We start from the raw sequence: 27,367 nt of genomic DNA, 5'->3' as shown, positions 1-27,367 counted from the left end.
TACGGGATATCCTCAGATAAGGAACCTGAGGCTAACTAAGTTGCTTGAAATCACACCATTGGAAAGTAGAGGGTCAAGATTTAGAGCGTCTGGCTCCTCTTGTTAAGTTGCTGGTGAAGAGCAAACCATGTGAATTTGAAGTTGAGTTCTTCGTCTGGTAGCAAAGGGGTGGGTGAGGCAGGGTTCGTCTGAGGAGGGGGATGGAAAAGCGGCAGTGTCGCTGTGGGGAGGGCAAGTGGGAGCAGACTGCGGGTAGGTAGTGGCTTTGCCCTGCAGCCCAGGTGAAGTCACAGAACAACTCAGGGTGTCATTCTGCAAGCTGTGGGCTCTTCTCAAGGACAAGCACAGCGGCCAGTCCGGGGAGGAGCCAGGTGAGGTCTGGGTACCAGCAAGTTGGGGTTTGCCAGTAGGTAATCTGGGGTCAGAGCAGCATTTTAAGGCAGTTGGACCCAGGATCAGATTACCCCAAGATACATTTCTGGTTTTGGTGCTTACTAACCTTTTGATGTGGACACATTGCCCAACTTATCTGGGCCTTGATTTTCTCATGTACAAAATGAAAATGGTAAGGCCTATACTACTGTGTTTTGGTGACAAGAAGAGAAAATGCATCTGAAGGTGCTGTCGGGTGATAGGAACTCAACAAATTGGCCCTGCTTTCCCTTCTGATAACTTTTTGTCCATGAGGCTCCATGAGCGCAATATCTGGTCCAGGCCATTCAAGCCATGCCTTGAGAAGGTGCTCCTCTTCCTGTCTTACTGTGGGCCTATGCCTCTCTCTTTTCGGCTCCAGCAAGTGTTCTCAAGTTTCTACCAGGTAGCACCTAATACAGGCTACTTCTTGCCTACCATGTGCTCTGGACTGATTTTGGTGTTGGACTGAGGTCTGTGTGTGGGTGTGTGTCAGGAGAATCACATGCCATGTGCCCCTGTTTTATGTGGGAGGAATGGGCACATACTTGTATGTATGCATTTGTATATATGTATGTGTCGCTCAAATTACAACCTCCAGTTCCTTCTGGTTGAGACAAGTTTCTTTCATTATGTTATTGGTGACCAAAAATACAAAGGCAACTAAAAATGAAAAGGTAGAGCAATGCTGATCATCTTTGGAGAATAGGGATCATGCTGTATAACAAACCCAGGGACCAAACAGGTTGCAAAGAACTTAAAGGGCAGGTCGTATCTGATAAGATCAATTTTAGCAGGGGTAAAAACAAAGCATTTTTTTTAAAAGATTTGTATAACAAATCGTGCAAGTCCATGGTAGAAGGAAAAGTGTCTAAATACCTGATAACTGTTTGGGATAAGAAGCCCTAGAAGTTTCATTGACTAAAAACTCATTATGGGTGAAAGACTGCCTTTGGCTTCTCCATTCCTCCTGAACCCCTCCATCCAAGCCAATAGAGTGATGCTGAGGCCATGGGATTCCTGACATGGTGCTTTCATTCCTAAATCATCTCCCCTTGACAAACCATGAGTCCACAGACCCAGAGTAATGAAAAGATTTTTTCTAATGAAAGATTTCCAGACCTTGGGGAAGTTGTGAAGTGTCAAAAGCAGCAATGTGATCTTTGGCTGCATTACTGAAGGTATGTGCTTGGACCTGAGAAGAATGGCTGCCCTATTTGTAGTCTGTACTGGTCAAGCCACATTTGGAAAGTTGCACTCAGTTCTGGGTGCCACTGGTATAGAGTGCATTGTACAATTTGAGTGTATGGGAAGGAGTCAAGGGAATCAAGGGGGTTCAGGTTGGGACATAATTCTCCATGGATCTCTTGAGTTTCTGTCCAACTTCTGAATAAGAGGCATTGATAGCTCATCAGTGCATGCTAGAGATAGTTTAGAAGGGAATTTTCTAACTGTGTCTTAGGGTGGAATAAAATACTCCCGAGACCCTTGTCGTAATGTATTTTTGAAAGTCAATAATATTCCTCATGTTTAGAAATTCATCAGCTGAGAGACATTATTTTGGATCTTTGGTTGCATAATGCTACCTCTTCAACTGAAAATGCTCCTGGAAGCTGGGTATCTTGTTGTAAATTCCATGACTTATATCAGGACTGCTGGCTTGGACCAAAAGGAAGCACAGAGAAGGAGTGAGGGCAGTGAAGGCAAATAGTGCCAGTAACTATTCTGTGAACAGGGCTTCAGATATTCTCCTCTCCCAGTCTTTACAAAATTAACTTCTCCCTTCCCTCCAGCCCTTTGCTCAGATTGGTTTGCCTTCCTATTTTATTATCATCAGCAAATAGTAACAGAGTATGTAATGTGTGATATTTGCAGAAGGAATTAATGAAATATAAAATGTAATCTTTGACTTTTATATAATTTAATTCTTTCATTCATTCCACAAACTATTATTGAGAACCTACACTGTACTAAAATACAAAAGTGAATAAAGCATTACTTCTTGCCTTAAAGAATCCACACTTTATTTGGGAAGACAGGATCAATACACAGGAAAAAATGTCAAAAAACAGGGATATAGGATGAGTTAGATGATGGGATACAAATTCATGAGTTCTGCATGTTCACAGACATTACCCTTCCCAGAACTCCAAAGAGAATCGCATGCTTGTGACCCCCACCCCCTAAAACCCCCTTCCCATGTAGTAAAGGAAGAAAGAAAGCCTCTTGGGCTGGGGGAGGAAGGGCAGCTTTCTGGGGAGGGGCCAAGGAGCCTGCTGCTGGACTAGCTTCAGAATGGGAAGGCAATTGATGAATGAGGGTTTTAATAAATATACTATAAACCATCATTGGGAGACCTTTTCATGCCCTTTGGGAGATGTGAGTAGAGAATAAAATTCCTTTTTAATTACTTTGGGCAGTTGAAATTTTCCTTCATGAAATCAGCCCCACTCTGAGACAGCACCTTCTGGTTACAAGTAATGTGGATAATGCTGAACCAGTATTGTTGTGGAAGACTTCACCGTGGAGATGAACTGGAGCTTGATTTCCGAGGCTGGATGGGAAAAGGCAGGCAGACAGAGGGTAAGGGGAGGGCATCACATGGTGGAGGTGGGGGGACGGTGTGTGGAAACAATAGTGGACGAGCTGGGGAGGAAAAGCTGAGTGCATCTCCAGAGGCCAGTGGAGAGGCCCAGGTAAAGGAGAGTTTAGGGGTACCAACCCAGTCCATCGGCTTCTCTGGGAGCCCTCTTCCATCCACCAAGACTTTCTCCTGGATGTCGTATAATTTGTTGTCTACATGCAGTGAGGGCGTGCCGCTTCTTGTCTCCCTGACAGTGTTATCCCTTCTCACTGAAATCCTACTGCTCTCTTTCTCTCTCGAAGTTTCTCCACCTGTGGTCCTGGCTATAAGAGTGCTTATACTCTGTTTTCACTCATATGAGGCTTTGGATTTCACATCTAGGGCTGTTTCCTAGATGGCAAAGACAGGATTGTAGTCACACAAATGAATAAAATATTTATGGGGACCTGAGAGGCTAGTTTAATCACACACGTCTCTTTCCTCTTGTGTATTAATTAATCCTGATAAATCCCCCTACCTCTTTTCTTCCCCTGCTGCATCCAAATTGCTCAAAATGACATGTTTGTGGAAGACAGGCTGAGGGGGTATTTCAGGAGCATCTTCAAAGAATAAGCCCTAAATATTTCAGATGGAGCAATGAGTGTAGCGGATCCATCATCAGAGAATACAATTTTGTTGACTTCATGAGAAACACCCATTTTTATGGACTTGAAAACTGCCCTGAACTCCCTCTGGTCTCTGTGACCTCCTTGTTTATGACACAAATCCAGCAGGATGGGTCATGTTGGAATCCATCAAAATAAAACCATCAGTACCTACTAAGTCATAACCAAATTGTCTGGATATTTTATACTAGAGGATGAGGAAAAAATGGGAAGAGGTGTCAGGAATTATGACCCCCTTTTAATGCTCTGGCAACTCCAATAAATCCTTTCCTGTAGTTAAACAATGAGTTTTACCCTGAAGATGAAGAAAACCAACACCGGCACCGTCTATCCACCACTGGGATGGGTTGCTGCCGATGAATCCTAGAGAACTTTACCTCTGTCTGTTCTTCTCATTTACCTTCACCAAATTTCCCGTAATTTCCAGAGTAGCTTCTGATTTGGTTTTCTTACTCTGATTCAGCTTTTCTATAATGAATAAGATTTAACAGTATTCAAAATGCAACATAATTTCTGACATCCATTTCCAGGGGAAAAAGGAATCTGATTTAGGAGGCAATATCTTAGTCTGTTTGGGCTGCTATAATAAAATAGTACAGCCTGGGTAGCTTATAAACAATGGAAATTTGTTTCTCACAGGTCTGGGGGCTGGGAAGTCCAAGATCAAGGCACCAGGGTGGTGTCATTTGGTAAAGGCCCTCCTCACTGTGGTGCCTCCTCACCGTGTCCTCATGGTGGAAGGGACTGGGGATTTCTCTGGAGTCTCTAATAAGGCACTAATCCCATTGATGAGTATTCCACCTTTGTGACTTAAGAACCTCCCAAAGGCCCTATCTCTTAATAGCATCATCTTTGGGGGTTAAGATTTCAACACGAATTTTGACAGGTCACACTCATTCACCATAAAAGGTGGGAAGACCTTGGGGGAGATAGTAACATCCATCATCCCTAACTTCAAGATTCTCCAAGTATGGTGAAAGAGATCTGGGGGTCTGGGAAAGTACAGTGTGCATGAAATAGGACATCTATTTCAGTATATGTGCAGGCACGTGATGGAAAAAGCAGCAGAAGAGAGAAGCAGGGGCCAGAGCACAGAGGACATTTTATGCCAGCAAATCTCAAGCTAGGCTCCTCATGAAAATCTCCTGAGGAGATTTTAAGAAATACCATCGTCAAGTCCTATTTCAGACTGATGTATTTTTAATAATTTATGTGTTAGAGTGAATTAATTCAATTAGATTGCTTTCCCTCTAAACTTTAGTTGAGACTACTTAATAAATAGAAGTTTTGTTTGGGGGAGTTAATTAACCTTGAAACATGGATTAATTAATTAATTAAGCAACCATTTGTGGGTTGTTTTTCTAGGCACTGTGCAAGAATGAGGAGATAGGGAAGTCTTTGCCCCATACTTTGAAGAGCTTACCCACCAGTAGAGAAGATATGCAAGTAAAGAGATATTTTGCAATAACGCGCTTGTCTCAAAAAAAGTTTTCTAGTCAGCCCTGGTTCCTTCTAGCATATTGTGCTTTTACATTCATATTTCTGGCTCTTATAAAGGCTAGAGGGAGCCTGGAGATACTCTGGAAGGGTGGTTTTTTTCTTTTCTTCTTCTTTTTTTTAATGGTTTCTCCTAACAGCTGACGTGGGCTTGTCAGATGCATTTAAAGGGCTGAAGTAGAAGCGGTACTAATTGCCACATGTATAACATTGTTTCTTGGGGAAAATGCATTCTGTATTAGGAAAGGAAATAAGGTGGAAACCAAAGACATTTAGATTCCCATAAAAATGGGGGCATTATTGATGCTTTTCTTTTGCTTCATCAAGTAAATGGAATGACAAGGTACCGACGTGATATGATTACTTGAATTTTCTGCTTATAGGCAAGGAAAGGAGAACTCTTATTATTTCAATTACCATTGGAAATATTTCAAGAATATGTACATCTGCTTTTCTGCCTTAGTGATAGAGGATAGTGGATATAATGGAATATTTGTTTCCCTGAAATTCAATAGCCGTGCATTTTGATGTTTTAATCACATATCTCCATGTGTTATTTAATAATTATATCACTATGAATCTTACCTCCCTGTAATGGTCTGAATATTTGTGTCTTCCCCAAGTTCATATGTTGAAATCCTAACCCCCAAGGGTAATGGAATTAGGAAGTGATTTGGGTGGTGATTAGGTCTTAAGGCCAGAGCCTGCATGATTGAAATCAGCACCCTTATAAGAAGAGACCCCAGATAGTTAACTCATCTCTTCCACCTTTTGAAGGCACAACAAGAAAGCACTGTCTGTATACCAGAAAGCAGGCTCTCACCAGACACTGAATCTGTTGGTGCCTTGATCTTGAACTTCCCAGCCTCCAGAACCACGAGAAATAAATGTTTCTTGTTTATCAGCCATCCAGTTTATGGTCTTTTTGTTACAGAAGCCTGAATAAACCAGACAGTCTTCAAAGAGTCTATGAATTCCTTGGGAAGCAGAACGTATTTCCTTTATTTTGAGCTTCCCTACAAAACCAAGCTCATTGACTGGGGCATTAGCAATGACCCATGAAGAGCTGTGAATGGGACACCAATCCTTTAGCTGTTACGGTCTGAATGTTTGTGTCCCTTCCCAAATTCATGCGGAAATTCTAACCCCCAAAGGTAATGGTGTTAGTAGGTGTGGCCTTTGATGGTGATTAGGTCTAAGGTGGAGCCCTCATGAATGGGATTAGTGCTCTTAGGAAAGAAGTCCCACAGAGCTCCCAGACCCTTTCACCATGAGGGATGCAGTGAGAAGTCTGGGACTCTGAAGAAGGCCCTCGCCTGACCATGCTGGCATCATGATCCTGGACTTCCAGCCCCCAGAACTGTGAGAAATAAATTTCTGCTGCTTATAAGCCACCCAGTCTGTGGTATTTTGCTACAGCAGCCTGAACAGAGTAAGACAGCTGCTTTGGTGTCCTGGCAAGTAAGGTGCCATGGATGCTTGCCTGGTAAGGGATGGTGATCAGTGAAAGAGGGTAAATGCATTAGCATTAAGAATAGACATGATGGGGCGCCTGGGTGGCTCAGTCGTTAAGCGTCTGCTTTCAGCTCGGGTCATGATCCCAGGGTCCTGGGATCAAGCCCCACATCGGGCTCCCTGCTCCGCGGGAAGCCTGCTTCTCCTTCTCCCACTGCCCCCGCTTGTGTTCCCTCTCTAGCTGTGTCTCTCTCTGTCAAATAAATAAAATCTTAAAAAAAAAAAAGAATAGACATGACAACACATGGAAAATAGAAGTTTCTTGTCAAGGCTTGGGGCAAGCCTGTTAAAAGTAAATTTGTTAACCGATTAAATGGTGTGTTTTTCTCCCATTTGAATCCTAGACTCTGAAGTCTGAAGAGAAAAGAGCACCTGAGGGCTCCTTAATTCGATGGATGCATATTGGTGATCTTTGGAGACCAGTCATCCTGCAGTTATGACCCACCTGGGAGGCCCCACTTCCTGTCTGGGCAGAAATTCACCTCCTTCAGCTCCCTCTCTGCCTGATGAGCACCAATGCTGGCAAAGGTTGGATTTAGCAGCTAAGTCTAGACTTGGGAATGTGTAGAGAGGAGATTTCTTGTGAAAGAAATGTTTTTTAATGTAGACTTAGTATTTTAGTTAAGCATTGTTTTTCTGCACAAGGGAGACAGGACTCATGTAACTGACATCCACAAGTGTCATGATTGTATAATTCATCCAGGCCAGAGGCCACATTGTGCAGGGCATCGGAAGTATAAGCTGTGTGTGTACTCACAGGCTCACACACACTCACACACACTCCCTACATGCACATTTTCTCTCTAGGATGAGCATGGGTAAGTTATCTTTGGGCTATAGGCAAGAGTCACACTGTGGTCTGGCCTTTACTGATGTGTTTGTCTTTCTTTGAAAGAAGGCTGTAGCTGTTCGATTTAGTTTTGTTTATTTGAGATGTTGTGTTCGAACTTTGCCTGCATGCCTAGAGGCTGGAAGGCCATGGAAAAATGTGTGTATCTAACTAAATCCAGAAGCACAATCACATCAACTCAGACATGGACACCTAGGGACCATCTTTTACTCCAAGAAGCAGCTTAGGTTGGAAAAGAAAGCTCTTTCCAACCTTGAAAGGATGAAAAGAAAAAAAAATGTTTAGAAGTGAAAATTCATAAAACAAGATCTTTTATCCAAAAACATAACAAAATTTCCAGCAGGATATTATGAGCGAATTGACTTTTGCGGTAGTTTCATTTCAAATGATTGTGTGTCATTTATAAAGTTGCCTCCTTGTTTTAGTTTTTGTTAAATCAAGACTATGGTTTGTCCCCATATGATTTAAGTGATATTGAGTGGAACTTTCGGTTGTATTCAATGACAACGTATTGTGGCAAAAGGAGAGAGGACATCAAGGAAATTACCTCACATATGAAAGAGGTTAGCTCTTCTGTCTCAACAACAGTACTTAAAGAACAATGTTCCAAATTAATAATAATAAAAAAGATGAGTTCTCTCCTAAACTATTTCAAATAGTTTATAGTTTATGAGACTACAGATTACTTTGCAAAGGGATTGTCTAGTGATTGGAGTTCAAAGCTAAAATATAAAGAAAAATAGGTTTGGGGTTTCATAATGTAGGAAATATGGGAGAGATTAAATCTGGTTTTTGAGAGGTCAAGCAAATCACCATAATTAGTATACAAAAGCAACCAGTGATAAAATGTGTTTTATGGGTTTGGTACAATGCCCAGCAAACCAAATGTGCTTAATAAATTTTAAATGGTATCAACAATGTTGCCTTGTTGCTTGATACAGAGTTCATGTCATCACTTTGGGAGGCTTTATTAACCCTTAAGATATCAAGGTTACTTGATTGAGTGAAGAGGGGAGAGGGTTCACCGGAAAACAGCAGGGGTGGAAATGATGCTTCTCCCCACCATGAACAGATGTCTTGCATCTCACTGGGATAATCGATTCTAATATTATTAAGCACAAGCCTAATAAATCTGCCCCTGTATTTTTCTGATACAAATACAATATACCTACCACTGCTCAATATCTTTCATATGTGAGGTAATAAAACTGATCCAATATGAAATCTTGTACTTTACATGTAAATTGGATTGCTATGGGCCATTAGACTCTTTACATAAACAATATATTTTGTTTAAAAGAAAACTGTGCTCACTTTCACATTCTGAAAGTTCATAATGTGCAAAACCACATTAGCAGAGTAAATGGTGTTGGGAAGGAATCTGGCATGGCCAGCAGAGGCATAAAGGAGAATGGGGACTTCACTCCCAGCAAAGTGACTTTTCTCTCATGGGCGGTTTTAACAAGATGGCTGCCAACAGGTGAAAGCTCGCTAGTGTCAGGTGTAATTAAAAACCTTAATTTCAGAATCATTCTCTAAAGCATTCACAGTGTACCATGCCCAGGGGCTGAGGCGGAGAAGCCTAACGAAGGCAGCAGATTTTTTGCTTCTCCAAGAAGACAGCCATTGCTGCACAGAAAGGTGATGACATTTTGAGGCCAAGACTGGCAATATAATATGATGTCACAGTATCCATTTTTGATATTAGATAATGGCCTTCATTCTGATAGGTCAGTACCTCATTTCTTGGCTTATTTATCTCCATTGTGTACAAAATCTGCAAACCAGAACTCAGAGACAAACCTTACCCAAGTCTACTGCAGTATCTGCATCTTGGCCTCCTTTGCAGCACTGATCTTTGTGCTCTGCCACAGCTGTCAGAGTAATGGCTTTTTTCCCTTTTTATCTGGGTTGGCTTTATTCCCAGATTCCAAATGAAAGAGAGAGCATTTTACTTGACCACCCCATTCCAACTGTTAAATACTGTGCCTTCAGGCTCTGATGCTCTAATGGTCGATTAAAGTTGATAACAGTCTGTCCAATTTCCATTTTTTAACATTCAGCCTGCTGAAATTGTAATATTGTGAAAATCTGAAGTCTACAGGACCTGCCTGAGAATCTGTCTGGATGTCAACACATAATAATAAACAAGGGGGGAAAAGTAATGGCAACAGACCTCAGCATTTGCAGAATTTGGGTTAGCTATGTAGCCTGGCCAGTTTGTGTAGGGTAGGAGTGATCAATAGATCAACTAGTCTGTCAAACAGGATATAGAGTAGAGCCACTCACAGGGTGGTTTATGACTGCAGAAGGCAAACATCCTCAAAAATTCTTCAGGTCAACAGACAGCATATACATTCCATTCTTACCTGCCTCACCCAGGGCTCCGTCCTTCTTGGTCTTATTAAAAGCCTTCCTTAACTTGTTTGGCAGACACATAACTCATAGCTCCTGGACTTTGTTGTTAGGGCTGAAGGGTCACAAAGGTACAAATCTAATTGAAGTATTTTCAGAAATCTGATTTCTCAGGGGATCAGAATAAAATAGTTTGAAATAATCTCTTTTTCAAACCAACATTGGTCTTTCTTGAGCCTTAGAAAAACAGAACTAAAACCAGGAATGCTGAGATGGATTTGCAGACCAGTAGAATTTTGAGATAAGTGGTTTGATACCAGTCTTCTAAGTGATGGAAAAAAAGTAATGGTACCATGAGACATACTACCTGTATGTATAATATGCAGACTCTATTCCGTTCCTTTCGCTGGACTAGTCGGCTTGCCTTTCTTAGCCACGCTTGGATTCTTTTCTGAACGTGAACGATCTCCCAGAGTTCTCATCTTTGGTAGGCTGGTCTCATTTTTTCCCATCAGATACTCAGCTCCAGGATGCTTTTTTCCTGTTGAGGAAGCAGTTGCCCATTTTCTGAGTCTTTGCTGCAAAAGTAAGTGCAGACGAGTCCTTGAGACTCAGAAATTGATCACTGTCGATAAATATGACATTTCTGGGAATGTGGTTTCAATCTCCTTTTTCCTGGGCAGGTTGAAATGAAGACTGGAGAACTTGAAGGGTCAAATATTTAGTTCTCCTTATTACCACATCATAGAGCCTATGCTTACTTTTTTAGACAAATAATCTTTTTGTCTAAAAATATGGGTATTATTGCTTAAGAAAAGGTTTCACTCTAACCCCATCCAACAATTTGAACACTGACTCTTGTCCACTTTATCTCTGTCATGGGAGGGGCCTTCTCTTTAAGGAAAGGGACTATTCATAGTTTTCTCATATACAACAACGTAAAAGAAGAACATGGAGAAATTTAACATAAAAAATTGATGTGACTCCAGAATTTTTTTTCTCCTGTTTTTGGACATGGTGGCAGAGAGTCTGCCCCATAACACATATGCAGTGATGACATTTTATCTTTTTTCTTTTCCTTCATATTAACTGAGGATGTGGGCGCTTAATGTTTATTGCCGAAATGCTTTTGAATTCTGGAAAGCCCATACTTCAGACAATGTGTGTGAATTAAAGGGGAGAGAAATACTCCATCTTCCAGGACTATCTTCATTTCCCAGAATTAGCTATTGATGTTTGCCTGGTAGAAGCTTTCGGTCACAAACTTTCTGCCTCAAAAATCCATTTCTGTTTACATGTTTGCCCCAGTCTCATCAATTTTCTTCTGCCTTTCCTGAAACCCATGAAAAATCCTTGCATGTTAGATGATGGTGAGGAGGAGGAGGAGGAGGAGGTGTAGAAGAGGGAGGAGGCTGGCAGCAACTAACAAAGCACCTTATCCTGTGCTAGATAGTTTTCCAAGTGCTTTACAAGGGTTAACTTATTTAATCCTTATGACAGTGTTTCAGGGTAGGTACTATTATCCTCCTCATTAAACATGAAAGAGCTGAGGAATGGATTGGTTGCGTAGCTTACCCAAGGTCACATAGCTAATAAGTGGTCAGGTGAGAGTTGAACCCAGGACGTGTGATTTGAGAGTCTTCTGCTTAATTTATCCTGTGGGTGGATATATTCATTTGCTTAGGTTGCTGTAACAAAATACATAGACTGAGTGGCTTAAACAACAGAAGTTAATTTTTTTTTAGGCAAGAGTTCCAAGATTAAGGTGTGAGCAGGTTTGGTTTCTTTGGAGGCCTCTGTCCTTGGCTTGTGGACTGCCACCTTCTTGCCGTGTCCTCACGTGGTTTTTCCTCTATGCCTGCACATCCCTGGTATCTCACTGTCTGTCCAAATTTCATTCTCTTATAATAGCATCAGTCAGATTGGGTCAGGGTCCCCCCAGATGGTCTCTTCATTTTAGCTTAATCATCTCTTTAAAGGACCTATTTCTAATTCAGATCATAACAGTGAACTTCTGAAGGTGTGTTTCCCTGGCCTTTGACTCTTCTGTGTTGCTTCATCATTTGGTATCTCTTTTCCTCCCTCCCCACCTGATGTTCTACTCTGCTTGCATGCCCAGACCTCCGGCCCAAAGAGGCTCATACCCTGCAGACTTTGTCCCGCCTGAAAACCATACTGAGTCTGAATTAAGAATCCATTTCCACTCTCTGTGATGTCTGGAATGAGGTATTGCCTAGAGCCTGCTGTTGACATTACTGAGGGATGCTTGGGTATTCTGTGTGCCTCTGAGTTGTAGCATTTCCTCAGTTTCTATTGGGCGTGCTCAGTTGTGAGGTCTTAATCCTCAGTTTTCTGATTATTCCTCCACATTCCTTATAGGCTGTGAGCCCTGGCTTCAGTGTTAACTTTGTGTTCTGCTACTTTAAAAAGTTCAAACCCCTTGGTCTACATTCACCTCTGAAGTGTCTTCCAAAGCTCTTCAAGGTGATGCTTGATAATGCAAGTGAGTGGGAAAGAATATTATAATAGGAGGTTGGAAGAAAATAGAAAATAATTAGAATAATAATTGAAAGAGAGCAAAAAAAAGTCTGTTATACATACAATGTGTTTTATGGATGGTATAAATTATAGGAAAGTGCTTGAAAAGACTTCAGCGCTCTCCAGTGGGAGGTGGCATTGTTATTATAATTGTGTTTGTTTTATTATTCTTACCTCATGATTCTGGTTTCTGTCAAAGTTGAACATAGAAATGAATCAGTAAGTGGACTGGAAATCTGGAAGGCTGGGGTGCTGTTGAACAACTGTGAATGGGGAAACTGTCTTCTTGAGCTCCTTCCTGTCCAGTGAGCATCCTAAAGATCAAGGGAACATTCAGTCCAGCTTCCTAGAGGAGCAATTGGATGTTGAAGTAAAAGGCCTGTATGGGCTGTAAATAGCAGAGGGGAAGGGCCAATTCCCAAATCAAGGCCATGAAAGATTAGTTCAGACTGCAGGGACAAAATACAGGCCACCAAAACACAGAACGATTCCAACCTGGCAAAGGAGTTAGAATCAGAAACACTCTTGCAAATATAGCAGAGAAAGAGGCAAGGCTAGAGAAAAAATAGGCCAAGTAATAAGTGCGAAAGGGGATTGAAGCTAGTAATGACTCAAAAACGGCTGAGCTGCCAAACTTATTTAAAAATCCTCTTAAAAACAGAAGCAGAGAAGAAAAGGAACATGGACACAAGTGGCACAGGGATGACCTTGAAGAATAATTAAACCAAAACCAAGCGAGGGGCTATTTTGCAGCTCAGAACATAGAAAAACCAGTGTGAGATGGCAGGATTCTGAAGGCATTAAGGGAGCCTGTGCTCCTAAGCTAATTAGTTCACACACTTACAGTTATTTTGGGGGCAAAGTAATAGGGGTCTAAAGATGCTAAGAAGAGAAGGGAATATAAAAGGTGGTTTCAATCGTAAACCAAGACAGAAGCCTTATGGAAATGCAGTTCAATACAGCTGATGTCAACATGCAATGGGGCTATGAAGGAGGGACCCCAGCATCCAGAGGGTAATGGGATCATTGGCAAGATCCATGATTGATTTTTTTTCAAGAACAAAGCAGGCCCAACAATTGATTTTTTCTTGTGCACAGGAATTGGCCGAATTTTAAAAGATAGCATAAATCTTTGAACTTTCCTCATATGTTTGGCACCAGGGTCCACATCATTTATTTCAAACCTGGGGTAGGTTGGCTGTATGGGTCCTTGCCACATGGATTGAGAGTGACCAGAAGACCAAGGCAAAGGAGGGGGCAGATGGCAGTTTATCCAGCTCAGAGTTGGGTGGGGAGTAAATCATTCAAGTTAACTAAGCCTTCAGGTGATTCTCAATTGGAGGATTCTCATAATTCCCTCAGAATGCTAAGTCTTGCACAATGAGATTTGAAAATTGTGAGATGAGGTTTGGCTGAGGGCAAAACTGGATATAGTCTTAGTAATATAACTCAGTTTGAAAAGATTCTTGCCTTGGATGGATGACCAGACTATATGAAGTCTCATGTTCCCTACATTTTTGGTATTTTATAATTCTAAGAATAGTGGTAAATTTTTGAACAGTGGGATGAAGCAGGCAGGGAAACAACCAGAGGTTCAGTTGGAAATCCAAGGAAAGAGAGTTATCCCAGGGTAGTGAGGGTCACAGACCCTTCGATGTTCTTTTTTTGTCCCTGCTTTGCTTCATTCCAACATTGAATATGCTGTTTCTGTTGCCCCAGCCATCTCTGAACCCTGAACTTTTCACCCCATAACCTACAACTCATCTGATTTCCTGAGTACCCCCATTGTTATTCCTTATTTGAGCCTGGGTATATTTTAGGTAGAGTCTGTATTATGAAAATGCAGAGTAGGCAACATATTAAGGCTATAGAGATCAAGAGGAATACATAATCTACTAATTTTATGGTTTAATTCAGAAATTCTTGTGGGCAAAGATATATAAGTCTGTATGATTCTGTATGGGTAGAACGAAAAAGCAATCGACTTTGATAAAATGAAGGACAGGGTAATAGATCATAGAGAAAGTCCTGGCTCATGATCCTCATGAAAGCCCTCTTTTTATATGATTTAATTGCTCTTGAAGCCTCTAGTGCAGGATCTTTTCCATTTTATAGATGAGGCTATTGAAACACAATAGACTTCCAGTTTTAGCTTCTACATGTAAAGAACTTGGAAGTAATCATTCCCATCCTTACAACAAGGAGAAAGCTGAAGAAACTGGATATTGATGACCCTTCTTGGGCCATTAGAGAATGATATTGTAGAGCAACCATCATTTCAAAATCTGGAAAGACAGGTGAATACAGAACAATCACACTGAAATACGCTTACCTGGAACAAAGGTAAAATAAAATTCTTTATATTTCTTATCCTTAATTGATCTAAAAGACAACTGTTGAAGTAATAATAGAAATAATTTATTTGCGCAACTGTGTGATTGTACGATTTGGCTTTTGGATAAGTGAAATGAGTAACAGCATTTTCATAAGGGACAGAGAGGAGTATTTTTGATGTTATAGGGCATTTTTACTAAATGTGAAGCAGTATAACTGTTATTTGAAGGTGGACCTAGATTAATTAAACATGTGTATTTCAAATTCTGGAACAAAATTTTTTTTTTTAAAGAAAATAATTTATATGCAAAGAGAGGAGAGAAAACGGATTCATGTAAAATGTTCAGTTAAAACCAGAGAAAGCACAGAAAAGGTGTGAAAAAGAAACAAGTGCAATGAATAGAAACACATACAAATAGAATAGATATTAATCAAACTATATAAATAATCACTTAGTGTAAATCGTCTAAAGACAGCAATTGTCAGGGTAAAAAAATAAGACCCAATTATATTTTGTCTACGAGAGAGCCACTTTAAATGTAGTGACTCAGGTATGTTAAAAGTAAAGGGATGGAGAAAGAAAGGCCATGCTAACATTAATCAAAAGCTAGCTGGAGTAACCGTATTAATTTCAGACAAAGCAGACTTCAGAACAAGGAAAATTATTAGCAGCAAAGAAACACATTATATAATGATAAAGGGGCCAATTCTTCAAGAAGATATAACAATCCTTAATGTATATGTAACTAACCAAAGAGTACCAAAATACATGAGAGAAAACTGACAGAACTTCAAGGGGAAATGGAAAAATCCATGACTATAGTTGGAGACTTTAATACCCCTCTTTCAGTAATCGATAGATAAAGCAGGCTGAAAATCAGTTAGGCTATAATCAACCTGAACAACACTATCAATCAACTTGATCTAATTGACATTTATAGAATATTCCATCCCATGATAGAATACATATTTTACTCTCTTGCATGGATCATTCACCAAAATAGACTACTTTCTGGGACATAAAATACATCTTTTTTTTTTTCTTTAAATTTTTTTTATTATGTTAATCACCATACATTACATCATTAGTTTTTGATGTAGTGTTCCATGATTCATTGTTTGTGCATAACACCCAGTGCTCCACGCAGAACGTGCCCTCTTTAATACCCATCACCAGGCTAACCCATCCCCCCACCCCCTCCCCTCTAGAACCCTCAGTTTGTTTTTCAGAGTCCATTGTCTCTCATGGTTCGGGATGGGGTAGCTGGTACATAAAATACTTCTTAACACATTTAAAATAATAGAAATTGTACCAAGTATGTTCTCAGACTGTAATAAATTAAATTGGAAATCAATAACAAAGATAACTGGAAAATATTCAAATATTTGGAAATTAAAAACACTTCTAAATAACATATGGTTGAAAGAAAAAAGTCTTAAGGGAAATTAAAAATTGTTTTGAACTAAATGAAAATGAAAATAAAATTAAGCAAAATTTGTAGGATGCAGTGAAGGCCGTCCTTAGAGGGAAATTTATAGCTTTAAATGCATATATTAGGAAATAAGAAAGATCTTAAATCAATAATCTAAGCTTACACCTTAGAAAACTAGAGGAAAAAAAAGCAATTTAAGCCAGAAACAAGCATAAAAAAGAAATAGTAAAAATTAGAGCAGATGTCAATGAAATTGAAAACAGGAAAACAATAGAGAAAATGAATGAATCAAAAATTGGTTCTTTGAGAAATATTAATAAATTGACAAATATCTAGTCAGACTAACCAGAAAAAAAGAGAGAAGACACAGAATTTCCAAAATCAGAAATAAAAGAGATGTTCTCACTACTGAGTTCATGGACATTTTAAAAGGATAACAAAAGCATACCATGTGTAACTGTGCTCACAGCATTGACAATTTAGATTTAATAGTTCAATTCCTTAAAAGGTACAAACTGCCAAACTCTTATAAGGATAAATAGATTGTATGAATAGCCTTATATCTCTTAAAGAAATTAAATAAACAATTAATAACCTTCCAAAAAAAGTATCAGTTTCAGTTTCAGATGGTTTCACTGGTAGATTATGCCATGCATTTAAGGAAGAAATGATACTACTCTTCAACAATCTCTTCCAGAAAAATAGAAACCGAAAGAACACTTCTTAACTCATTTTATGATATCAGTATTAATCTAAATAACAAAACCAGATAAAGCTATTATAAGAAAGGAAAGCTACATCAACATAGAAGTAAAAGTCCTCAATAAAATATTAGTTAATTGAATCAACTTTGTATAAAAAGAGTTATACACCACAAGCAAATAGTATTTATTTCAGTTATGCAAGGCTAACTTAACATTAGAAAATCCATCAGTGTAATCCATCACATTAACAGGTAAAGAAGAAAATCATATGATACTGGTGGTTCAGTCGGTTAAGCGTCTGCCTTCAACTCTGGTCATAATCCCAGGGTCCTGGGATTGAGTCCCAAATTGGGCTCCTTGCTCAGCGGGGAGCCTGCTTCTCTCTCTCTCCCTGCCACTCTCCCTGCTTGTGTGCACTCTCTCTGACAGATAAATAAAATCTTAAAAAAGAAAAAAAAATCATATGATACTATCAACTGGTACAGAAAAAGAATATGACAAAGTCCAACACCAATTCATGATAAGAACTCTCAACAAACTGGAATTAGAGGGGAATTTCCTCAATTTGATGAAGAATATTTACAAAAAACCTACAATTAACATATTTAATGGTAAGAAAATTTCCCCCTAAGATCAGAACAAGTCAAGGATGATATCTCTCACCATTCCTATTCAACATTATGTGGAGTCTGTACTAATGCCATAAGACAAGAAAAGGAAATAGTTATAAAGATTGGGTATGAAAGAATAAAACTGTCTTTTTTTTACAGATGACATGGCTGTCTTTGTAGAAGTCTCAAAGAATTAAAAAGCCTCTGTTTTCAGATCCTGAAACTAAAAGAGAACTTCAGCTTGAAGGACTGGATTTTGAGATCTTCTTAGTAAGAGCAATTTAAAAAAATTAGTCAAATTGATTAATTGTCTAATTTGTTTATCTTTGGTTTTAGAAGGCAATGCATGCTCAGAGTGATAAATTCAAATGGTATAAAAGTTTAGGAAAAGTAAGTTTTTCTTTATTCCAAGAAGTAATTACAGTTATCAATTTATGGTATGATTTTCCAGAAATGCTCTAATCATACACTATTTTTGGAAGGTAGATCAGATCTTGTAGCTCGAGATGTAAAGGAGAATGTTGACTGTTCCATTTGTGAAATCTTCATAAACCATACATTTGTGGAAACTTTTTCTTTCTAGTTTGCATTGTTTTAACTTTTTTTTATGATGAATAGTTACTGATACCATAGTTAACTAATAGATGCAAATTTTTTGGTTAATGTAAAATTTCCAGCTTCTACTACCTTCTATTCCTTTTGGGTAAATAATTCAAGAATGGGGTCAGAGTTGGTGAGATATTTTCTTTCCTTTTTGAGCGTGCATTGAGTATGAGTATGTATGTAGAATTTGGAGAGGAGATCTAAAAAAGATGAAAGCAGGAGAGAAGAAAAGACTTCTCCTCCTTTGTGTCTCTGAGTCCTCCAGGACTGCTTAGGAGTGTGCAAAGGGGTATTTCCAGGTCATAAGATCTTACCCGGGGACATCACTATTTGGGAAATGCTTTAGAAGCAGCAAAGTCTTAAGCTGAAGCAGGCCTTTAAATCCTGGGACTGTGGTTTAGATGTATGAACCTATGCAATTTTCCAGGGTCTGACTGTGGATAGGGAAGCTCTGCATCTTTAAAAAGATCTCTCTGCCTCCCCATTTTGAATCTCTTAATCTTCTTTGTTAGCAAAGTCAGTATGAAGTTAGAAGGGAAATGTGCACCAACACATTTGTACACTCATTATCATCATCATCATCAATACCTGGCCCTGATTAAAACCAATTGTTTTCTTTTTTTCCACATTTTGAATTTCTTGCAAATCATCACAGATATATCATACTTTGGAAAGAAAATTGCATGCCATTTTAATGAACTTAAAAATAATGGTCCAATAAGCAGGAGTTTGATATGCAAGAGTGAACACTTTGATGACCCTGGGACATGACAGTTGTCTTGACCAATATCATATATGAAGACTTTCTTCTGGGGGTTCCATGTGCTCTGAGATTAAAGCTAACAGGAATTTTCTTTCTGAGTCATAGCATAGGCATTAGAGTGAGGCCCTTGGGTACAGGGTCCTGTGGTGAGGTTAGGGTTGAAACTAGGGTTTGGAGAAGGAAAGGAGGACATGAGAAATTGGAGAAGAGCTTAAAATTTAGGAAGGGAGGCAGAACATTTGAATAACCTTAAAAGTGTTATTTTAGAAAAAAATCAAATAAAGCATCTATATTAGGGAGTGCCTCAAATGGTGCAGGAACCTGTGTGGGTGTAGACAGAAGCAATGGGATGTGGTTGGAAGATACCACACTTCCACAGGGCATCCAGGAGAACCTTTCAACTGTGATTGGCAGACTGTCTCCAATTCACCGTCTGGAGGTTTCATGTAGCAAGGTCACATTCCCAAATTCTTTGCTTATGAAGTCCAGCTAGATGTGGCCACTAGCTTTGCTCAGAATTTACTGGATGCCCTGTCTGAGATCCTTTGGCTTAGTGACATTTCCCTGTAATGTGGCACGCGATGTCTGTATAGTCATGTGCAGCCCACTGACATGAACTCCAGGGGGAATTTGGTGGTTCTGGTGTTTACCCCTTAATGACTTGAAAACCAGCATGTCTCTCTTTCTGGACAGTTACTGGTTCTCATCTTTCCAGTGCTCTTGTCTTGGTGAAGATGATATAATTGTTATTTTTGCTTCTCATCATTTCTCAATGGACTCATTGTGTTTTTGATGCCCTGTGAAGAACACCTTGGAGTGCTCTGAAAAAGCATTAGCTGAGACCAGTTGTCCATCAAATTTGTAGATATGTGCAAGGACAGGGTGGGTGAGTCAGATGCTTCCCATCACCACATGAATCAGCTGGAAACCTTATTAGGAACTTTCCAGTGACAGACTCAAATATATTTACTTGACATTACTGGGTTCTTTTAACTTTAGCTTGCTCATCTCAGAAAGTAGGAGGGTGATGCTGGGTGCTGCCAGCTGTCTTTGTTTGCTATGGGGAGCACACGGTCATGGAAGTGTTAATTTGTTATTGATGCATTTGAATACTGTGAAGTTCAGAATGATAAGGAAGCTTGATGGTATCTAAACCATGCTGCAGCTTCCAAGTTGGAAGCAGCTCCTTTCCCCCTAAAATGTGTTCATCCAGTTCCTGTTCTGTGCCAGGCACAATGCATTGCCAGGCACTAGTCCTCCCCTCTAATTCATTTCTTTAACTCTCACATTAAGTGAGGCCCTGTCTCATAGATGAGAAGACTGATGTGGTGCTTAAAGAATGCTTGCACAGTTAACTCACCCAGGGTACCCCCCAACCAGATTGTGTCAGAACAGTGGCAACACCATTCTGACTTCACTTTGTCCCTTGTTGTAAGCCCTCATGTGGTGGAGATTCATCTCAAAGACCTCAATTCAGGCTCAACCTCAAGGAGGATGTCCTGGGTGTGGGAGGCAGATGGCTTAAATTGCCAGTGAAGACATTTGAGGACTAGGGGAGAAGTTCTGATTCACTGTTCACCTCTTTGTCCTTCCTTGAAAAGAACACAGATTTCGCTAAATTCACTTACCACCTGCAGCCCCTCCAAAACATTTATCATATCCAGTTTCCATTTTTATCTGCTGGCCTAACTCATCTGTAAGCCCACATATAACCATTCTTTGTTTTTCAAATTGTACACTTGCATCTGCCTCCAAAGTGGTTTTCTGGTATGATTTGGCTGTTTCTGCATGTTAAAAGATTACCCTGAGAATTTATTTTTTCCCATTCCAATGACATCAATAAAGCTAAAGTATATTCAGTGTCAAATACAAAGGATAGCTTTATTCCTTCACTAAGATATTCACTCTCGCACTAATCTAGCTTGGGTAAGGCAAGTTCAGCTGCCATACCACTCTTTTTCATGTGTCTGTCTGGGCCTTAGTTTTGATCCTTGTAAAATAGGGATAGTTACAAATCAGATGCATCCAACCACCTCAAGGCTGTTGTGAGGACAAAAGAAGTTAATAGTGTGCTCCCAAAGAACTTGGAATATATACAAATGTAAGGTCTTATCATGACAAGTAGTGGCATTGACTTTCTATTTTGGCCTCTTGCCTTCTTCCCTCATACTTTAGTCTTCATACTTCAGTTTCAGGTGTGTGGTCACGTGTTTCTGAAGACTTCCATTGTCATACCCCATGTATCAGTCTGTGAGGGCTACCATAATAAGGTATCAACCACAGACTGGGTATCTCAAACAGCAAGTATTTATGTCTTCATAGTTCTGGAGGCTGGAAGCCCAAGATCAAAGTATCAGCAGGGTTGGTTGCTTCGGAGGGTCTCACTCCTTGGCTTGTAGATGGCTTGTAGATCTTCACGTAGTCTTCCCTTTGTGGATGTCTGTGTCTTAATTTCCTCTTCCTATAAAGGATACTAGTTATATTGTATAAAGGCCTGCCTAATGACTTAATTTAGCCTGAATTACCTCGTTAAAAAACTTATCTCCAAATAAGTCACATTATGAGATATTGGGGTTTAAAACTTGAACATATGAATTTTGGGTTAACAAAATCAATCCAAAATACCTCATTACTCTTCCCCATTTCCTATCCTTCCAAGATGCCCTTTCTATGTATATTCACACTTCATTTTTTCCTTATCATGGCACTTACCATTCCCATAACTTCTTGTTTGCTTATTTTTATTCCACATGAGACTCTAATAAACCTGCTTTGTTCTCACTGTATCCCCAGTTCCTCGAGCAAATAGATTTCCAGTTTAATTTTTGAATATTTGTTGGATGATTGAGTCCATGTTACTACCTCTAACTATGTGAAATTATACCAAATATTCCATATTTATGTCTCAGATAATTCACATATCTTATTTCATGTAAAAATCACAACAGTCCCATGAGGTAGATACTTCTGTTAACATCCCTGTTTTATAGTTGAAGAATTTGTGGCACAAAAAGGTCAAGCAATTTGCCTAAACTCAAAAGGCAAGTAATACTAGGGAAGATGGAATTTGAGCTCAGGAGGTATGACTTCAGAGCCCTCCAAGATTGAGATGTTTCTTGGTAGAACAACAGTATGGTTTCCAATACCCCAGCTTCTGGCTTTATCTGAGCTCAGTGGAGCATCTCTTTAATCCATGTCTTAAACCAGAGAGCTTCTTATGGTTGTCTTAGAGTAGTAGAATGGAAGTAGAGGGAGGGGCGGGGAGAGATGGGCAGGTATGGATCACACACAGGGGTTGTATTTGGAGCCAGATCAGGTGGAAGAGAAACAGTGAAGGAACTGGAAGGGGGAGTCTAGATGAAAGAGGATTTGCTACAATTTTTATCATCTCATCTTACCTTAGAGATGAACAGCTTACAAGTCTCTATAGTATTCAAAGCACTCTCCCTTATATCATCTCATGATTTTCAAATGTCAACTGACATAAGCTGAGAAGGTATTATTATCTGTATTTGATTGATAAGGAAACAGATTGAAAGTGGTTAAGTACATTGCCTAACATTGCCAACCTTGTCACTGGAGGTCCCTGTGATTGAATTCTAAGCCTTCTGCCATTCTGTCTCTGGGACTGAGTTTAATATGGGAAAGGAGTAAAGAGAGAGCTGCATTTCAGGGGACCACCTTCAATCAGGAAGGAGAAAGAGCATCCTGAAGAAGAGACTGTAGTAGGCTGCTAGGAAACACTGAAGGAGCACTAAATATGTGCTGGTGGAGGAAGTCAGGAGATCAGGGAAACACAGAGTTGAAGTCATAAGTGCGATGACTTATGAATGCTTCCTACATGTGAATACTCAAGCAATTTACAATTGGGAGCTGCAGAGCATGTTCCAGAACATGTTCTCAGTGGTGTGGCAAGGTCTATGTCCAGATGAACTCTACTCTCTGAATGAAGTTTGTATTTTTTTCACTAGAATTTGCACAAGCCAAATACTGCCAATTTGCTAGCTACCTTTTTATTTGCTTTCATTTATTTCAGTTTTATCTGCCTGAAGATGTACTACTCTTGAGTCTTTCCTCAGGATGGGTCTTCTGTTGCAGATTGTTTGCAACACCAAACTCCCATGTTTGCTCCTGCCTCCCTTCCACAGACCCAAGGTCCTTTTGTTGTGATGCAAGCAAGACTATTATTTTAAAACCACGGCCTCTGAGATGTGGCGTCTTAATTTTTATCCTGACTTTCTTCCCTTTAGTTCTTCCTTCCAGGAATTAGAATTAAAAATTAGATATGTTTTAGAAATATGTCTAGAATTAGAAATAAGATGTTTTCTCCCTCATGCTGTGAGGGTTCCTCAGCTTTCCTTTCTCCCTCTAATCCATTTCTGACTCTGTAAATTGTGCTGTGGTGGCTGCTCTATGAGGTAGCCTAACTTGTAGTGAGAATGTGATGTGCCTAGCTGGAGTAACAACTTGGCAGTGAATTCAAGACAGGTAAACAAAATGTTATTTGTCTGACTTCTAAGGATCCTTATGGATTCTTCTTCCTGCCAGGATTAACCACCACCAAATTTTTTTATTTACCAGGATTAGAACACAATAGTTTAAAGATGTGTTGTCCTAGTTAACTTCATGGATAACTTTTTGGGAGGGTCATAGGGTGAAAGAATGTTTGGTCTGGATGTGTCTGTGTACGTTAGCAGCATATCCTACTGTGGCCAGAAATCTAAAAATTTAATTTTGGTACTGGAAGTCATTCAATTTTTGACAAAGTTGTTCAGCTCAGTACTGATGTACAGAGCCTTAAGTATTCATTGCTGCCTCTACTCCTTCCCTTGATATGGAGGGCTTGGGGACTGTATACATTGTATCTAGGTTTGGGTCATGAATTTGGCCTTGGATGGACAGTGTTACCCTTCCCAAAATATAATTGATCCATTCCTGCCTCTGAAGCTTTGCTAACTGCTTTGTCCTCAAATGCTCACCCTCATTTTTTTTTCTGCCTATGCAAATCCTACCTGCTCTTTAAGTTTGATCCAAGTGCTTCCTCCTCTCAGAAGCCTTCCATGATATGAAAGTCAACAGTTCTCCTGTGTATTCTGTTTGCTCTTGTCTCTAGCCATGATCCAGCATACATTATTAATTTGTTTTCTGCATGTTTAATCTTTGCCACTATATTGTAAGCTTTCCAAAGCCAATGCCCTTTTCAAGCTTTGCATGACCAGCATCTTTCTACACAGAGATTTGTTTATAGTAGGTGTGAAATAAACGTGTGATATTGGTTGATATATGAGTGTGCTCCCTAACACAAGACATATGGAGTTCATTGGCTTGGTACTTGAGTGTCACCACCCTCACCCCCCACCCCTTTCTCCAAGTTATCCTCTTGGCCTGGCCCAGCTGAAGCTGTGGAAAGTAGATAAATCACCCAGCTCCTATATCAGACAGCTCAGAGACAAATGAACACAGCAGGTCGTTGCCACTATAATGATGCAGTGGCTGTGCTGTTTGCCAGTTTCTGGACAACAATAGATTGCCTTCCTTCTCTTAACTTTAATTCCATTTCTCATAAGACTGAAATTGCATTTGCTATTTTCCAACTTCTCCCCCTCCCCCCGCCCTAGTTCATGTCAGTGTTTCCTTAACTAACATTTTTATGGCTTTAGAATCAATTCTCTACCAGATATAAAGACATTCTCTGTCTCTAGCCTTTGTTCTCAGCACCAGCCTCCGCACCCTCCATTAGCCCAGTGACGTGGCTTCAGACCCACTTGAGAGTTTTAATCTCTGATTCCTTTTTATTTGAACTCTGTATAGATCTGGGTTGATGTTTATGAAATAGACTTTCTCATGCTGACTTTTCATTGATTCTCAGATAATGAAATCTTTGGAATTATGGAATTGAAAAGATATTGGCTTGAGTAATTCTTGTTAATTGGAAGCCTCACTTATTTTACCCTGTTCAACCTGAAGATTTTGGAAGAAAGGAGAGATTTGTGGGTGGAGGCAGAGGGTTTGGAAAAGTCTGTACTGACTCTCAATGGCCAGGCTCAGAGAAGTATTCAGGATCCTTTACAATGTAGATTCAGATCGCCTTTTATTTTCTTCTTCCTTATGGTAGCCGTGCTGATCTTTAAATTCAGCACCATGGACAGAAGAGATTAGCTCAGGGAGTAGTTGGAGCAAAACTCAGCCTGAGGGAGTTTAGAAGGACTCAGTAGGATCACTTTCATTCTCAGGGATAGCCTTATTTAAAAGCACATGAATTTCAAGTTGAGAAACTCCATAAGGGATACCTTTGTTTCCCTAATAGATCACCTAAACTGAAAGGTTCAGTAAAAGGCATGCACTTTGGAATCAAAATATCAAAACTTGAATTCCAACTTTTATATTTACTAAGGGTATGACTTTGGGTCTGGTACTATCTCTGAGAAGCAGTTTCTTTATGTGTAGATTTGAGAAACTACTACCCTTAGAAGATGTGGAGTGTACTTCTTTTTTTTTTTTTTTAAGATTTATTTATTTATTTATTTATTTGAGAGGGAGAGAATGAGAGATAGAGAGCACGAGAGGGAAGAGGGTCAGAGGGAGAAGCAGACTCCCCGCCGAGCAGGGAACCCGATGTGGGACTCAATCACGGGACTCCAGGATCATGACCTGAGCCAAAGGCAGTCGCTTAATCAACTGAGCCACCCAGGCGCTCGTGGAGTGTACTTCTAAGGACTGGATTTGAATACTGGCTCAACTCTTTGCTAGCTTGGGCAAGTTACTTAAATTTGTATTGTTGTTTTTGTATCTCTTAAATGGGGATAAAAATGGTACGTTTTTCATAGTGTTGATGGGAACACAGATAATATGCATAAAATTGTTAGAAGTATACCTGGCATATAGTACTATTACTATCCTAATAATTATTTAATAAGATTATTATGCAAATTAGATGAGATAATATATGTAGATATTGGACAGAGACTAGACATGCGATAAATTCTGATTATGTTTTCTCCTCTTTCCACTAACATTGGAAACAACCCTGCAGTTCCTTTGAGTTAAGCAATGAGCTCTAAGCCTTGTAAGCACCCTTGGAAGGGGATGCATATTCAGATAAACTGGTGTAAATTTGAATTCATTTATCACTTACTGTGATACAGAGAAGCATAGAAGTTTTGGGTGCCAGAGCTGGGGAGAGTGGGCCAGGAATGGGAAGGTCGAAGCTTGCTATCCTGTTTTCTAGTTTGCTGGAGTTGAGTGTGATTTAGAGAGCTGGATGATCAGAATCCTCTGCTTGATCCTGTGTAAAAGGCTCCCCATTCATACATTGTAGCTGCAGGCATTTTGTGGTTTGCTATATGAGGCTATGAAATTTGGTCCAGAGTGGAAAAGGACTCAAATAATATGAATACAAATCCAGGAGCCCATCCCATTGGTCTATGAAAATTCTACCTATAAACAGGGCAGAATTTTGTTTTATTCATTCACTCATTCATTCATTCATACATTCATGCATTGGTATATTAAGTCATTTATATTCAGTAAGCATTTACTGATCGTTTACTCTGTCTAGGCATAATGCTGAGGATTATAGCAAAGTAGGATCATTTAGACTGGAGCCTGCCATCAGGATTAGGGGAAATAAAACATATATGAAAATCATTAAATAAGTGAGTCAGTGAATATTAAGTACATATGGTTGTACCTGGCAAATAGTAGGGATTTAATATTTATTAGCTGGTTTTATTGTAAGCTACTATTTCTGCTACTAGTATTATTACTCATGTGATAGTTTGGTGAGGGACTCTCTGGATATGGTGTTTAGAGGTGGAGGGAGTGATTGGCATTTTGGGAGTTGCAAGTGGTACTTTCAGAAAGGAGGTGGCATTTGAGATGGGCTTTGAGGCATGGGTAAAACTTGGTCATGGACAAATGGAGAGGAAGTGGGTCTCCAGTTGAAAGATGTGGTGTGAACCAAAGTGGTAGGTGGTCATGGGGGGTTGATTGTTAGTACTTCAAAGTGGCAGAAGCATTATATACAAGAACTGAGAGATGAGACTGGGAAGGCAGGTTAGAGGTTGTTCTGGGTGGCCTTGGATGCCAGACTGTAGACTTTGGGACTTAGAGTGTGAGTGATGTGGCACTATCCAAAGTTTCATTTTGTTTTGTTTTACTCCAGGAGGGTAACCAGGTATTTATCTGTTTCTATGGTAGTCTTTTTTTTTTTTTTTTTTTTTTTTTACAATTAACAATAGTCAACAATAGCACCATGGTTCCTATTCTATTTAATTAAATTTCCCTGTGAGAATATTAGGTATACAAACTGATCCTACCTACTCTGCCTAATTTTATATAATAATCTCTTGATTTGTGATATTTTATTAACAGATTCAGCCATTTCTTCATAGGACCCAGCAACTAAACCTGGACCGAAGGCCTCAGGTCCTTAGCTATTAGGGTGCATGTGGCAGCGGTATCTGTGCTGAATTGGTGCCCAAAAGACTCCTGTTCTTATGGGA

The sequence above is a fragment of the Callorhinus ursinus genome, unplaced genomic scaffold (assembly GCF_003265705.2).
Source record: "Callorhinus ursinus isolate GAN/ISIS: 27379988/994484 unplaced genomic scaffold, GSC_fseal_2.0 scaffold10, whole genome shotgun sequence".
Classification (NCBI taxonomy): Eukaryota; Metazoa; Chordata; class Mammalia; order Carnivora; family Otariidae; genus Callorhinus; species Callorhinus ursinus.
This window is presented reverse-complemented; position numbering follows the sequence as displayed.